The sequence below is a fragment of the Phragmites australis genome, chromosome 1, assembly GCF_958298935.1.
Source record: "Phragmites australis chromosome 1, lpPhrAust1.1, whole genome shotgun sequence".
NCBI lineage: Eukaryota > Viridiplantae > Streptophyta > Magnoliopsida > Poales > Poaceae > Phragmites > Phragmites australis.
The window spans coordinates 19,318,246-19,334,103 of record NC_084921.1 but is presented as its reverse complement, the minus strand read 5'-3'; positions in this window follow the sequence as shown (position 1 = coordinate 19,334,103).

Here is a 15,858-nt window from a genome sequence, read left to right as displayed (position 1 = left end):
GGGACGCATTAGTGAGAACCTCGGTCGCTTGGGGAGGAATAGTGATAAGGATCAGTACGTTGACGTAGCTGCTCGTTGGTATTGTCGGTGATCGCTGGAGAGGTAGCCGGTGAAGTTGCTGACGACATGTTAGCGTTGATGATAGCCTTCGGGTCACAATAGTGCCACTTAGGATCGGTGTTCTTAGGTTTTTTAATGTTTGGTGAGTCTCACCTCATGAACGAAAGTCAGATCGTGGGTGGCCTCCTCGCGCCTTTTATTTGGCACTAGCGACTCGAGACCAAAACTGATTTTGGTTTCCGTCTTCGATCAAGGCGCGTAGGTTAATAAATCTTGGTTAGGTTAGTTAAGACGTAATCATGTCGAGATCAATCTAACATTCTTCTACTTAATCAAATGGTTGATCATCATTACTCCACAATCAATAAAATAGTTTTTGGTGATACGCCCTAGAAGCAATCATAGAGATTATTATATTACATCTATGTTTATGTATTTTTGAATAATATGTTATTCGATTCATTAGATAATTATCATTTAAATTGATTAGTAAGTATGTGACTAGTTTGTGAAACTCTTTATTTTATTGTGATGTTATTCTAAATGATCCCTAGTCTTATATCATTATAAAGGATAATAATGATTCACAGACTAGCACATATATTGATCGATGATCGTGTTTCACAGATCATAGATATAGAGATATCAAATCAATAATGTGGACACATGTTAGAAAACATAGTATTGGATATACCCATATTGAGATACTGCTGGGATTGTTATATGATGTCCTATCAGTTATTATCGAAAGGAACAACAAACGTTTATCAGTTTTTGCTAAAAGGAAATATTCCTTCGGATCACAATACATGTCATTTTGAATTAGAGATCTTGAATAAGACATGATCTCTAATGTATTGTTTTGATCACTATTATTTATTATAATATATCTATAAAATCCATTGAGTTTGTGGTATTATGAAAACATTTTTTCAAAAAAATCTACACGTTTGATTTTAAGGTTTTGAAACTAAATATTTTGAAAGCTAGTGTTAGTCAAAGGTTTAAAAGTTTAACCGAACATTTTTCAAAATAACATGTATTTATGATCGGAGGGAGTATAATTTGCCTAGCTCTTGCAAGCGACATCTATCTTCTATCTTTTATCAACCATTGCAACAGAAATGGTCATCAGTGCCGGCTCAAAAGCGCCATCAGTGGCGGTTTTTGAACCGGCACTGATTACTCGGCACTGATAGTCATGGGCTATCAGTGCTGGTTTTTGAGCACTGAAGAATAAAACCCGGCACTGATACAAAGAATATCAGTGCCGGTTCTTAGTAATAGCCGTATCAGTGCCAGTTTTTTATGTTGAGCTAGCACTGATAGACCATCACCCCAAAAATGTAGCCATTGCAAATGTCACAGAAAGCACATGTACATATAATAATCTCAACACATAATGTATCACACACATACATAATTCATTCTCATCTCATCTCATTCATGCATACGTAATCATGTTATTTCACATGTCATTGACTACAGATTATAACTAATAATAGTTTACAACAATAGCTCATAATTAACAGAAGTATACAAGAAAAGGGTAAGAAACGATGTCATTCAATTGTTCTTATTGATCGAGGACCCTGGACTACGTTTTTTGCCTTTTGAAGAATCAGGTAACGAACTCCACGAGTCTTTTGAAGGGCCGGATCCGTCAATACAGCATTTGAGAATATGGTACCACCCCAACTCTGGAATGATTTGGTCATTGATGAACCCGCGGAGTTGTTTCTAAATTGCGTTGATTCTCCACGGCGTGAGGATACCTGTTTCCAGCTGGAGGTCTTGCAAGTACCAGAATTGAAGAAATCAATCTATTTGAACACTAGTAGGAACTAAAAATTAAACATCAATATCTATACCACTTACCTCAGCTTTTTCTATTTGACTATAATTGCTTTCGGTCCATCCAGGCATGAAATCACATACATAGTAGCTACATAAATTGTTGCCCTGGATCTGAAGCCTACAAGGAAAGTCTGTTCCGATTCTCCATTCCTTTCGGAACGAAAAATGACGTCCTTTCCTCTTGACATAGCGCGTGTACACCCTGTACGAGTGTGATTATTGACCGTAACAAGACTTAGATTCAATCAATTCCAAGTTTACTAGAGCATGAATGAAATAATTAATTTACCGTTGTAGCAAGTCTATGATAGGTTGGTATTCGGTGGCTGGATTTCTTTTCCCGTCGAGGACAATGATACAGCTGTAGTTAGTCTGGATGACAAAGAGGGCCCAGTGAAATCGACACATATGTCACCATAGTTAATTAGTCATAAGTCCTAACGTCGTGATGGTCAAAAAGAGTAGTACAAACATGGAGAAAAATACGTACCCAAAGTTGTAAGGTAGAAGTATGTATCGCTTTAATTGGTGTGTTTGAATAGCTTCAAGTGCATAATCCGTGGTTGCCTGTGGATCGGTGGCGACCGTCGTCTGGTTTATGTTCATTGGGTCGAGGAATGCTACATGAGTGATTCCCTTTTGACCGCATGTATGTATCTCCATTCTACATACACAAGAAGTTAAGACATTCAGTCTAATGGCACAAGAATATATACTGTGAATTATACATGTAAGACACTTACAGAGTCCACAAACTCATGATTTGAACGCCGAGGGTGTCTTGGTGGTACAATTGATACATTTCGTCGAAATGAATCCAATATTCGCCGTCCCCATGGAGGAAATCACAATGTCTGTATTTGTACGCGAACATACATCTACCAGCCTTCGACTGTTCCAAGTACCAGGCATGGAATCTCCGTATTTGGGTTGTTAGCTCTGAGAGGTGCTTGACCATTGGTTCGCCAAGCTTAAATTTCCTTACAATTTTTCCCGTTTCAGCCTTGGACTCATCATAAAGCGCTTCTTGTCAATCCAGATGACAGTAGGAAGTCTCTTTCTAATTCTTCCTGTTGTTTTTTTACCTCATTGATTGACGTCTTCTTTAACTACCTTTTACCCATGATGCACGCGTAGTTAGATTTTTGCGGTGGAGGCCCAGGTCTTCTCATCAAAGAGTCAAGAAACTTGTCGACCACTGCTGGATCCAAAGGAATCTTCTCTGGCTCCTTACGTTTGAAGTGTGCAGTGACTTCACCGTGCACTATTCTTTTGGTTTCCTCCTTAGTTCTTTCATAAGGCAGAGGAGATGCCGGCTTCTTAGATGCTGATTGCTGCTTCTTAGCTGCTTCTCGTTGCTGTGACGAGGTTGATTTCTGAGATGACATCGATTTCTGAAGTTTTGCAGGTGCTACCAGCTTCTGCAGCGGGAAAGGCTGTGGTGACGAAGGGGTTGGAGATGTTCTTGGTGGCTGTGGAGGTGAAGGTGGAGGAGGCAGAGGTCCTCTGAGTGGTTGGGGAGGTGAAAGCGGCGGAGGCGTAGATCCTCTAAGTGGCTGTGGAGGCGAAGGCAGAGGCGGAGTTCCTCTAGGTACATCCGACGGCTCTGAACTAGACCCAGACTCATCTGTGTCTTCGCCAAACAGAATATCGCGCTTGCGCCACAGGACGTAATGGCCTACGTTTTTCCAGAGCCTCTGTCGGTGATATGGGATTCGGGGGTCCCCGAGTCCCGAGGCCAGGACAGCGCAGTGCCACATGGCGCCTTCCCTCACGGACCACCTCCCCGAGGGCCCGAGGGAAGCCAGGTCCAGGAGGGGGTGCTCGGGGCCAAGAGCAGTTGGTCCCCGAGTACCCAGAGTTCCCCGAGGACTCGAGAAGAGCTAGGTCCGGGAGTGGGCGCTCAGGGCCAAGCGCAGTTGGTCCCCGAGTACCCAGAGTGCCCCGAGGACCCGAGAAGAGCCAGATCCGGGAGTGGGCACTCAGGGCCAAGGGCAGTTGGTCCCCGAGCACCCAGAGTGCCTTGAGCACCCGGTAGGCCCCATGCCGGTGGACCCCGTAGGGACTCCATAATGAGGTGTCGATCGGTGGGAGACCCGATGCTGCATTTAATGGGGAGCGTGGGCGGTCACATCCAACCACTCTCCCTCACACCTATCGTATTGAATACGTCAGTCCCTGCCACCGCCTGGCAGGAAGGCGTGGGAACAATTAATGCGGTGGGTCCCATCGCATGTCCCTTCGCGGGGCCCATGAAGAAAGACGGCTTAAAGATATCTTCGATGGGCTTGAGGCTTATCGCCTATTGCCCCGTTGCATCAGACCATGTCAGACCTACTCTGACCAGACGGGCATGAGAGAGTACTCAGAGGCTGGCCGGTGGGCGCCCCTGCGCCTACCGAAGTTGGGACGTGAAGACCGGTGGCACTGTCCGAGGGATGCATTTTCAATCCTCTGTAACATCAACTGTAGACCCATGATGGTTGCTTTCCATTTATTGTTTACGAGAACTTGTGCCCTCGTTCTGGGCACTCCCTGGAGGGCCTCCCCCCCGGTAGATAAAAAGGGGGGGGAGCACTTCGTAGAAGGGCATTGGATGGAAAAAAGGAAGCTCAAGACTTCACACAGCCGATAGAACTTCAGACAGCCGAAAGAGAGGCCCCAAACCTTGTAACACAGAGAAAAATGAGAGAGCTAGAGATCCAGAGAAAGGCATTCGAAGATCATTGATAATATACTAGACACACAGGAGTAGGGTATTACGCCTCCGTGCAGCCTGAACCTGTATAAACCCTTGGTGCATTCATTACTACTAGCCGACAATGATTCATCCCGCCTACGTCCCACACGCATTAACCCCACGCATGAGGTAGATCCAGGACTAGCCTCCTGGCCAAATCTCAAAGGGGGTCCCTTAGGATCCGTGGGCGACGACTTGATTTTGTACGAGCCATTCCTACATAAAAATTACATCTATTTAGATTTCTTGCAACATCGACAAGTCATATCAAGTCATAAAATACTTTAACATGGTACTAGCAGCTCAGTAGTCAACAAAACCAAGTATCCATGTCCATTCAGTACTAGCAGCTCAATAGCACTTAATATAACAAGTTTTGACGACAAGCAACCCGATACAACATACTTTACAAATAGTTTGGGAACCACCAGTACTAGAAGTAATATAGACACAAACACATTCAAATTACTAATCAGATTCACTTGGCAACCACCAGTACTCATCGCTATCGTCACATGGCGTCGCACTCTCAGAACTAGTGTAGTCATAGGGAACAACGTCGTTCGGGTCTACACTAGTATGTGCATCCTCGCCCTCAAGGTGGCCAACATCTTGACGGTCCAGGAGCTCGGTTGATTGAATTGCCAACCTTTGAAGGCTTCTCACTACCACCTCAAGTTGGAGTACAAGCCGGTTCGCATCCATGGAGCACTTGCACGAACATAGATCGAAGCTTTCGTTAGCTATCTTTCCTAGGTCTACAGCTATATCATCGATCTTTTCGATGGTCCACGCCCATCAATCAGTCATTGTGATAGAAAGAAAAGATATTCGGCAAAATATCTTTTAAATTACCTATCCTATCAGCCTTCCAAACGAAACCACAGAACCTGCGAAAAAGATATAGGTACGATGATTAGTGAAATGTATGTCTGAATTCACAAGTATAGCTTAGTGGATGGCAATTCTACCCGCTAGTCGCAAGCGGACGTGGCAGTATTCTAGAATCTTGCTCCTTGTAAGTAGGCTAATACCTAAGTTCACTTAGAGATAACAAGTGATGCAACGATGCGAAGTTGCAAACTATTCTTCACAGCATAGCAAAACAGCAGGGGGGGGGGGGGTCATGACATCTGAGAAATGTGGACACCAAAGCTCCAAGACTATTAAAGAACAGATGGAATTCAGAACAGACAATCTCAACTCTTTGAAAGCTGTTTGTATTACTATATGCGACAATGCTTTCATTCACGAACGAGCACATGTAGATGTCGTCCACAGCGCTAAGTGAGACACAATAATGTCACGAGGGACCAAAGGCAAAATGACAAGGCTACAGGCAGATGAATACGAGAGACCGAATAATCAGCAAGCAGTTACGTAAACATTGTCATTATCAGGAACAACAATGAGATGGATTGATTAGCTACAAAGCTACAAATGCAGCTATACATAGCACTTTGTACTTCTCCTTACTAACATACAAATTATGTATTCTCATCTCTGCAATCATGAGGTTGGCCTACCTTATAAAGTGGTTTGGAAAACAGAGTTGCCATTGAAAATTAAAAAAATTATGTGGCTTGTTTACCAAGGGGCTATTCTCACTCAAGATAATCTCCTTAGAAGAAAAGGAAGGGTAGCCCTAAGTGTGCTTTCTGTGATGAAAAGGAGAGTATCCAACACCTTTTCTTTGGTTGCACTCTAGCCAATTAGGTATGGAGTTTGGTGGGATTGGTAATTGGAGCCAAATGCATGCATGCCGGAATCAATTGAGCATTACTTTGTGTGGGTTAAACATTTTCTGCCAACCATGCATAGCATTCGTCATCAAACAAAAGATTATTCAAGAATAGAACTAACTTGCCTTTGAGTTCTCTGTAAATTTTCCTAGGACTTCAATTGATGAACTGGAGGCTGCCAGCGTCGGGGTGGCGACGGGAGGAGGCGGCGGCCGACTACGGGGCGGCACGTTGGGGCTCGGCCGACTACGGTGGCGCGTCTGGAGGAGGCCGCCGGCGTCAGGGTGGCGACGGGTGGAGGCGGCGGCCGACTACGGGGCGGCGCGTTGGTGACGAAACGGCGGGGCGGCGCGTCGGGGACGAAACGGCGGTGCGGCACGTCGGGACGATGGGCGGTGCGTCGGGGCTCGGCAGGGTGGCGCGTTGGCACAACGCAGAGGAGCGGCGGCGGCTGAACTGGTGAATGGTGCGAATGAGGATAGCGCACGGCTAGTATCAGTGTTGGTTAGAAACTACAACCGGTACTGATACTAGTATCAGTGCTGGTTATATACCACAGCCAGCACTGATCAGCTCATATCAGTGCCGGTTTCTTGTTCCAGCCGGCACTGAAACTTGGAGTATCAGTGCCGGTTGTAAACCTAAGCCGGCACTGATAGTAGAAGATCAGTGCTGGTTCCTTCGTTCAATCGGCACTAATACTTATTTTTCCCCTTACAGTCAAATAAATAGTTTTAATGTTATAAAATAAATGTTGTAATCTGGAAAATAGTTTTAGAAAATGCAATTTAATTCTGAAAATTATTTTAATTCTAGAAAATGCAAATAAATTTTATAAAACCGTTTAAACTTGTTTTATGTTAAAAAATCTGCTTTCTAATTAGCTTTTTGATAATTATTTTAACAGTCAAAGTATACACTTTCTGATATTTAATTAGCTATCTAACGATGTTTGAGGCGGTCGTTGACTGTAGATCGATTTCAAGTGAAATAACACAAAACATCAACTTGTTACAAAATATCGGCCTTACTTTTTTACATCCCCTGATACAAATTATAGCGAATCCTAAATTAATTATTACATCAAAGCTGCTTTCATTTAACGATTATAGCTTCGTTATGATCACGGTGTATGTATGTAGGTTCCTCAGTGTCATCAATTAGAGGCAGGTCGACATTCTCTTTGAAAGGAGGCAGGTCGTCAAATTGATTGTAGTCTTCCTCGTCGACGACATCGTCAACACCGACAATCTTTCTTTTTGCTTGTAGAACCATATGACGTTCCTCCTTGTTAACTGGGTCTGTGTCCTTTACATAGAAGACTTGAGTAACATCATTGTCAAGCACGAATGGTTGTTCTCTGTATTCGATGAGTTTGAGGTTGACGGTAGTCATACCGTACTTGTCAGTATTCACTCCAACTGGGAGACTAACCCATTGGCACCGGAACAGGGGGACCTTCAACTGTTCTCCATATTGAAGCTCCTAAATCTCCACAATGAATCCATAGTAGGTCTCCTTGTTGCCACCGCGGTCGTACGCATCAATACGGACACCGCTATTTTGGTTAGTGCTCTTGTTGTCTTGTGCTCCCGTATAAAATGTATAGACGTTAATGTCGTATGCGTTGTATGTATGAATTGTAGTTGACGGCCCATTAGCCAGTATTTCCATCATGTGTCTACGTAACCAACTACCGAAATTATCTCTGTGCACTCTTGCAATCCAATCGTCTGACCTTGTTGGATTTGTGGACTGTAGTATTTGCACATGCGCTGGAACATACGGGTCCACTACATTTGCTTGTTGCAAAACTGTGAAATGTGCTTGGGTGAATGAAACATAATCGTCGAAACGGACTGAATTGTGACCTAGCGTCCCTTTCCCCCTTAAGCCTTCCCTCATGGTGAGATACAGGCTTACCAATTGCTTTCAGATCCATGTAGTTGACGGCGAACTCAACAACCTCCTCCGTTCCCCAGCCTTGGGCCATGCAACCTTCCAGCCGACCTCGGTTACGAACATATTTCTTTAGAACTGACATGAACCTTTCGAAAGGATACATCTGATGCAGAAACATGGGGCCAAAGTACTTTATCTCATGCACAATGTGAACAATGAGATGGGGCATTACATCAAAAAACGATGGAGGGAAAATACTCTCAAGCTGGCATATAGTATGGACCACGTCTTCCTGCAGCTTTGTTAGTTTGGTCGGATCGATGACCTTATGTGAAATTGCATTGAAAAACAAACACAACTTTATGATTGGGTCTCGGACCTTTTGAATACCTCTAATTGCAACAGCAAGCAACTGTATCATCATCATGTGACAATCATGTGACTTCATGCCAACTAACTTCAAAGTTTTCATGTTCACTAATCTCTTTACGTTGGAGGAGTAACCGGTCAGAACTTTGATTCCATGTAAGCAACTGCACAGGCTCATCTTCTCTTCCTTGCTCAGGGTGTAGCAAGCCGTGGGAAGTTCGTTTGCCCCGTTGCCTATGATTTTAGGATGCAGAATTTTTCTTAGCTTCATATCTTTCAGGTCCAACCGTGCATTGAGTGTATCTTTTGTTTTGCTAGGTATGTCCAGTAAGGTACCAATCAAGCTGCCAAACACATTCTTCTCCACATGCATGACGTCGATTGCGTGTCGGACCATCAAGTGCTTCCAATAAGGTAGGTTCCAAAAAATTGATCTCTTCTTAAACATAGGAGCGAGTTTTCCAGCTGGGAATTTTGTACTGCATTTCCCCTTTCCAAGGACAACTCTAAGATTCTTTACCATCTTATATACATGCTTCCCAGTGTGAAGTTTCGTGTTGCCTATCACTGGTGAAGTCTCCCTCCGCATTACGCAACATTTCGTGTAGGTCATCATCATCGTTGCTGACAAAAGTATTTTTGAATGCCGATATATCGATGTCTTTGTCTACCGTCATATCGTTGCCTCTATCTTCCTCGACTGTGGGTTGCTCTTCATGCACAACCTCCTCATGTTCACCGTCCGCGGTCCAGCGGATATAGCCAGGCTTGAAACCCCTGCGGAGCAAGTGTGCACGGATCTGCTCTATGTCTGAGAACTGCTTCTCATTTTTGCAATCACTGCAGGGACAACATATATAGTGATCATCACTCTTCTTTTTTGACTTTCTGTACGCCCCGGCAGCCCTCAAAAAAGCATCCACGCTATGAAAGAACTCTTGGCCGTGACGGTCAGAGTTGTACATCCATGTCTGGTCCATCTACAAATTTATGATTATCATTAGTTTTACCAATCAATAAAAAACCAAAGAAATGATAACCATGCAATATTTCAAAATGCAAATCTAATTTATTGAATTACCTCGCATCTTGATTGCTCCATGTCAGATGACCCATCACCTTTCGGCACTTGGTCTCGGTCGGAGGACACACCTTCTAAATACTACCGCGTCCGCTTGCGACTAGCGGGTGGATTTGCCATCCCTACAGCATAATATTCATATTCAATATGTTAATCTTTTTTTTTACTAATTCACTACTAGAAAATTTGAGCTAGGTTTTAATCTATTTAGAGGTGATTTAAATATTCTTTTTCTTAAATCACTACTAGAAAATTGGAGCTAGGTTTTAATCTATCTAGAGTAGTCTTAAGAACAATGTTTTTTCATTTTATGTGTTTTTAAATTAATGAAACGTAAATGGTTAGTAAAACATTAACCAAGAAATTATGTTAATAAACTGTTTCATGACTTGATGATGTTTTTCTATACAGAGGATGATAAAAGAAGCTTAACAAAGTTGGTGTCATCATTTTTTAATTTCTCCTTAATTAGTTATGGAATTAATAATTTATAGCACAATTAATGGAATAAAGGAATTTCAGTACACTTTTCAAGTGTGCTTGTATTTTTAACATGTATATTACATCAATGTGAACACAACAAAATTAGTTTCACCCTTTTCCGAGCTCTAACTATTTTTCTACGTATTTTATAATCTTAACAAATTTAGTTTCACTCTTTTACAAACACAACAAAATTAGTTCTACTCATTTTATTACAATCTAAGTGAACCAGCGAGGAATAAAGAGAAGTGAGGAGAGCATGAGCTACTTAAGAAGGAGGGGGATGTCACCATACCTTCAGCCTGGTCAAAGAGTAGCCGGAGGTGGCTGCAGTCGGCGTGGAGGCCAAGGAGAGCTCGTGAGGTGCCCGGCCGGTCAAAGAAGAAGGATGGAGAGGGTGCGGCTGAGCTCCTTGTCAGCCTTCCGCCTAAGGGAGGGGTCCACAGCGACATGAGCCGCAACCCCTCGTCCGACTGACCCCAAGCGCAAATAGAGCTCCAACAAATAGCGGGAGAGCTTTCTGCTGGCGGGAGAAGAAGGCGCGAGCCTTTAATAGACGTATAATTATTAGTGCTGGCCGTAAAACGAATCGACACTGAAGTATGAGCTGGAACTGATGCTTCATCAGTGCCGGTTTGTGCCTAACCGGCATTGATGAGGCGGCACGAATGACCATTTTGTTGTAGTGAACAGAGAAAAAAATTCTCGTGGCACTTGCTCAATAATGGAGCATGTAGGTTGTCAGCTGACAGGAGCAAAAGAGTTTTATCGGTTTTTTCTATAAAGGAAAAAAGAATTTGTGTACCACTTGCAGGTGGCATCTTCTGTCTTTCATCAGAACGGCGAAAGATTCCTCGTGGCACTTGGTCAATAATGGAGCACATAGGTTGTTAGCTGATGGGAACAAATATCTTTTATCAGTTTTTTCCGTAAGGAAAGAATTTTTCCACATCTTGCAAGCGACATATTCTGTCTTTATCAGCAGGACGAAAGATTCCTCGTGAATTTTATCATGATTTTCAAACAAATGATTCAGTATATTGAAATTTGCAGTACAATGTAATATTATTGGCCCGTGCTGGCGTTCGATGGTGTCCACATGTAAGACCCTGCCCCCTGTATCAATCCCCAAATAAAGTAGTGTAAGCTTAGATGAACAAATTAACATTAATTGCATATCCTAATTACATGAATGCGCAATATTATTGCAGAATTAGGTACATTGATTTGGGGACGCCATCAGCGAGAACCTCGGTCGCTTGGGGAGGAATAGTGACAAGGATCAGTACGTTGACGTAGCTGCTCGTTGGGATTGTCGGTGATCGTTGGAGAGGTAGCCGGTGAAGTTGCTGACGACATGTTAGCGTTGATGATGGCCTTCGGGTCACAATAGTGCCACTTAGGATCGGTGTTCTTAGGTTTTTTGAATGTTTGGTGAGTCTCACCTCATGAATTATCAAGTCAGATCGTGGGTGGCCTCCTCGCCCCTTTTATTTGGCACTAGCGACTCGAGACCAAAACTGATTTTGGTTTCTGCCTTCGATCAAGGCGCGTAGGTTATTAAGTCTTGGTTAGGTTAGTTAAGACGTGATCATGTCAAGATCAATTTAACATTCTCCCACTTGATCAAATGGTTGATCATCATTACTCCACAATCAATAAAATAGTTATTAGTGATATGCCTAGAGGCAATCATAGAGATGATTATATTGCATCAATGTTCATGTATTTTTGAATAATATGTTATTCGGTTTATTGGATAATTATCAATTACATTGATTAGTAAGTATGTGACTAGTTTGTGAAACTCTTTTGTTTTATTATGATGTTATTCTAAATGATCCCTAGTCTTATATCATTATGAAGGATAATAATGATTCACAGACTAGCACATGTATTGATCGATGATCGTGTTTCACAGATCATAGATATAGAGATATCAAATCAATAATATGGATACATGTTAGAGAACATAGTATTGGATATACCCATATTGAGATACTGCTGGGATTGTTATATGATGTTCCATCAGTTGTTATCAAAAGTGTGTAAATGTTTGATCAACATGGGCAAAATATATAACCATGACTTGTGGGTAAAGTGTATGACCTCTGCAAAGTGTAAAACTGATTAATCTGCCATGCACATGATCAAAAGTGGCAAGGAATCCTCATGTGATTTGAACTTAATGGTTTGGTTGGTTTTGGTCAACTGTTGTGTGGGATCCGTAGTTGGAGATGTTGGTTCTGGTCAATTTTGGTCGTGGGAGCAAAGGTTGAGGTATCAGATGGACAGTTAAGTCAAGATGTGGAAAATGTTGAGGTTACTTTTTTTATTGTTCACTTAATTTATTACTCGCTTTTAGCTGTTTTAAAGTAAATGTTGTTTTCATGCAAAAGAGTCATGTTAGCCATATTGTTGTTTAAGCCTTCATATGCATATTTTCCTCACAACTTGCGAAGTACGACATATGCTCACACTTCCTATATCCAAACACACTCAGTTGGAGAGGACTTTCTAGAGTACATAGAATATGGAGTGTTCGAAAGTGGTTCTCTGTCAATTTGCCTATGGAGTCGTCAAGAGGAATAAAAACTACGTTTAGATCCGCTACAGTTTTATTTATTTCTTTGACCCTCGAAGTTCACTTTTATAAGATAATTTCTTTGACCCTCGAAAGATGGATATTATTTTCATTATCATCTATGAAGTCACTATGTATTGCGATTGATTCCTAGATCAACACGTAGCTGAGATTGCTCAGTTTTTTGGACTTGTATCGATACATATGGATATACAACATCAACAACAGAAAATAAAAGAAAACCAAAAAGGGAAGCTGAGTGGGTTGACATGTGGCTCTAGGGCTGATGTGGCGATGATGTGGCTGCTGAGATGGCTTTGAGGTGGTAGCTGATTGGCTTTGGTGACTAGACTGCCATGTAAGCATCAGTGGCTTACGTGGCAGGGTGAGTAGGCGACACATGAGTTAGCAGAGTTGACATGGTGCCTACATGGAGACGAGGTCGCAATGACATGGTTTGGCTAACTGGATTAAAGGTTATTTAAATATGGACCCTTGATTTTTGATCAGGCAGTGAGGATATTTCCGATCGAACCGGTATGTCATCTTCTAATCTGAGTCGTACAAGTTGCATCGGATGATTAGGAGATCACCTACCTTTACTCTGGCGACACCGAGATGACGTCGATGGCTCCCGTAGTGGTGACTCATCGGAGCTAGCTCGACCTGGCGCTCCAATGGCCACTTGCTCCATTGAGCGGCATAAAATAAAGAGAGGGTTCTCGCGTACTCGATTGTCAACTAGCTGGATGTCGCGAGGCCTCACAGAGCTATGGCAATGGAGAGGGCCTTCGGTGTAGCATCGATGACGCGGAAGAGCTCTCGGCGACAAGATTTTTGTATCTCTTTTGTTGAGGAGGAGGGCGGTGTCATCCTTGGAGGGGCTAGGGGTCTGATATGTATAGCCTAGGGTCAAGGTAGATTACGGCCAAGTCAATTAGGGTTTCATGGCGGCGGAGTCTATCTCCAGTTCGATTCCTTCATTTAAAAAGCCCTTGTTCATGAGTTGATAACCCTGAGGTCGCATCATTGGTCTGGAAGACGCATTGTGTTGATGGCACAAATCCCTGTGAGAGCATGTAACGATATTTTCACTACCCCATCATCGTTGGCAACATCTTCCTAAGGCTCGTAAAGTTCCAATAAATAGATTCCTTCCATAGAACATTGCCCCACAGGCTCCTTTGAAAAAAATTCTAGGCAATTGAAGCATAATCCTTTAGCATGCGTATCATCCATCTCTTCAGCCGTAAGACGACGTAATTTGTTACTTGGTTTGGCTGGAGGTGAGGCGACCAGAGTTGATAACCCTGAGGTCGCATCATTGGTCTGAACAACACTAAAACGAGGTTTGCCAATCTGCTAAGAACAGATTTTCCAACAGCTGGTGGAATACTACCACTGACGTCCTCCTCAAGATGTTTCTCATAAGCACGAGCAAGGCTCGTGGCCACTTCAAGATTAGATGGGTTATGAAGTTCAACATCTATGCTAAGAGGTTTGCCAAGTCCCAGAGTGAATAGGCTAATCTGTTGTTTGGGAAAAAGAGATGGAGTGACTCGAACGAGAAGAGCAAGAAAGTTCTTTTGATCTTCCTCCACTGATCCTGTTATGTGAAGAGAAGCCAATTCACCCAAAGAATTATTGTGGATAGGAGGAGCAAACTGCATGTTGATATAATGCACAAAAACTACCCAATTAACAATGCATTCACTACTACAAAAACTATTTTTAGAGACGGGTAGCAACCCATTTACACAGGTGTTTAGCCACCCGCCTTTGGTCGAAGGCTTGTGGAAATGGAAGATTTTCACAGAGGCAAAAGAGACTGCCTGTAGAAACCGATTACTATAGGCAGTTCACTTAAGGAACCGTCTATAGTGATTCTCATTTCCATAGATAGTTCCTTAAGCGGACCGCATTTGATAATCGGTCCCCGAATCGATATTTTTTGGTTCGAAAAAAGTGATTTTTTTGCCCTACCAGGCAACCCCTGCGATCGCGTCGTCACAAGTCACAAGTCACATGATTTTTCACGCGAAATATGTGCGCGTGCGGTTCTTGGCACTCGAACCCGGGATCTCTCATCTCGTTCGAACCTCCTTACCATCCCACCACAGAAATACTAGTGGTACTAAAAGCATATGCAATCCTTTTGATCTCTCATATCAAAAACTTCAAATGATTATTTGGACATCTAAATTACTTCAAATGAAAAAGTTTTCAACTACAAAGTTGTGGATCTCATCAAAAATTTCATATAAAGTTTGTCCTCATTTTATTTCATATGAAAAAATTATGAATTTTTGCAATCTATTACCAGAGGTGGTTCACATAAGGAACCACCTCTGAAAATGACCATCTACACCGTATCTGAAAATGACCATTTACATAGATTAGCGGCGGTGCAGATTAGCGGAATTGACAGGGTAGGCAGCGGCTGCGGTATCATCCATTTCCTGAGGCGGTTCACATAAGGAACCACTTCTGAAAATGACTATTTACACCGTATCTGAAAAATGACCATTTACACAGACTGTTCACATAAAGAACCGCCTATGGTAATAATGCCATTTGCACAAGCGGCTGTCATAAGCAGCTGCCTGTGCAAATTTGTTTCCACATGCGGCCAGAAACCACATGGGTCTGTTTAGGTGGTTTGTCATTTGAGCCGCCTGTGGAAATGACCTCTGTGTGTCCCAAAAAATAGTTTTTGTAGTAGTGATTGATCCCTTTCAAACTGCATGTACCACTGCTAAGCATCTTCCCATCATGTGGTATGAGGCTAACCAAACCTTATCATCCTCAATTGTGTGATGTCCGTGAAAGAATTGCTCACACCGGTTAAGCTAGGGGTGGACCTACGTTATGAGTTGGGGGTGCACAGGACACCGGGTAATTTTTCGTTTTTCAATGATCCATCATATGTACTAAACCCATATGACACCACCTAACCTAACAAGTGGGACACCCGGACCTCTATCCCAACAAGTGGGACACTCGGCTATTTTTGTTCTAGGTCCGCCACGTATTAAGCCAT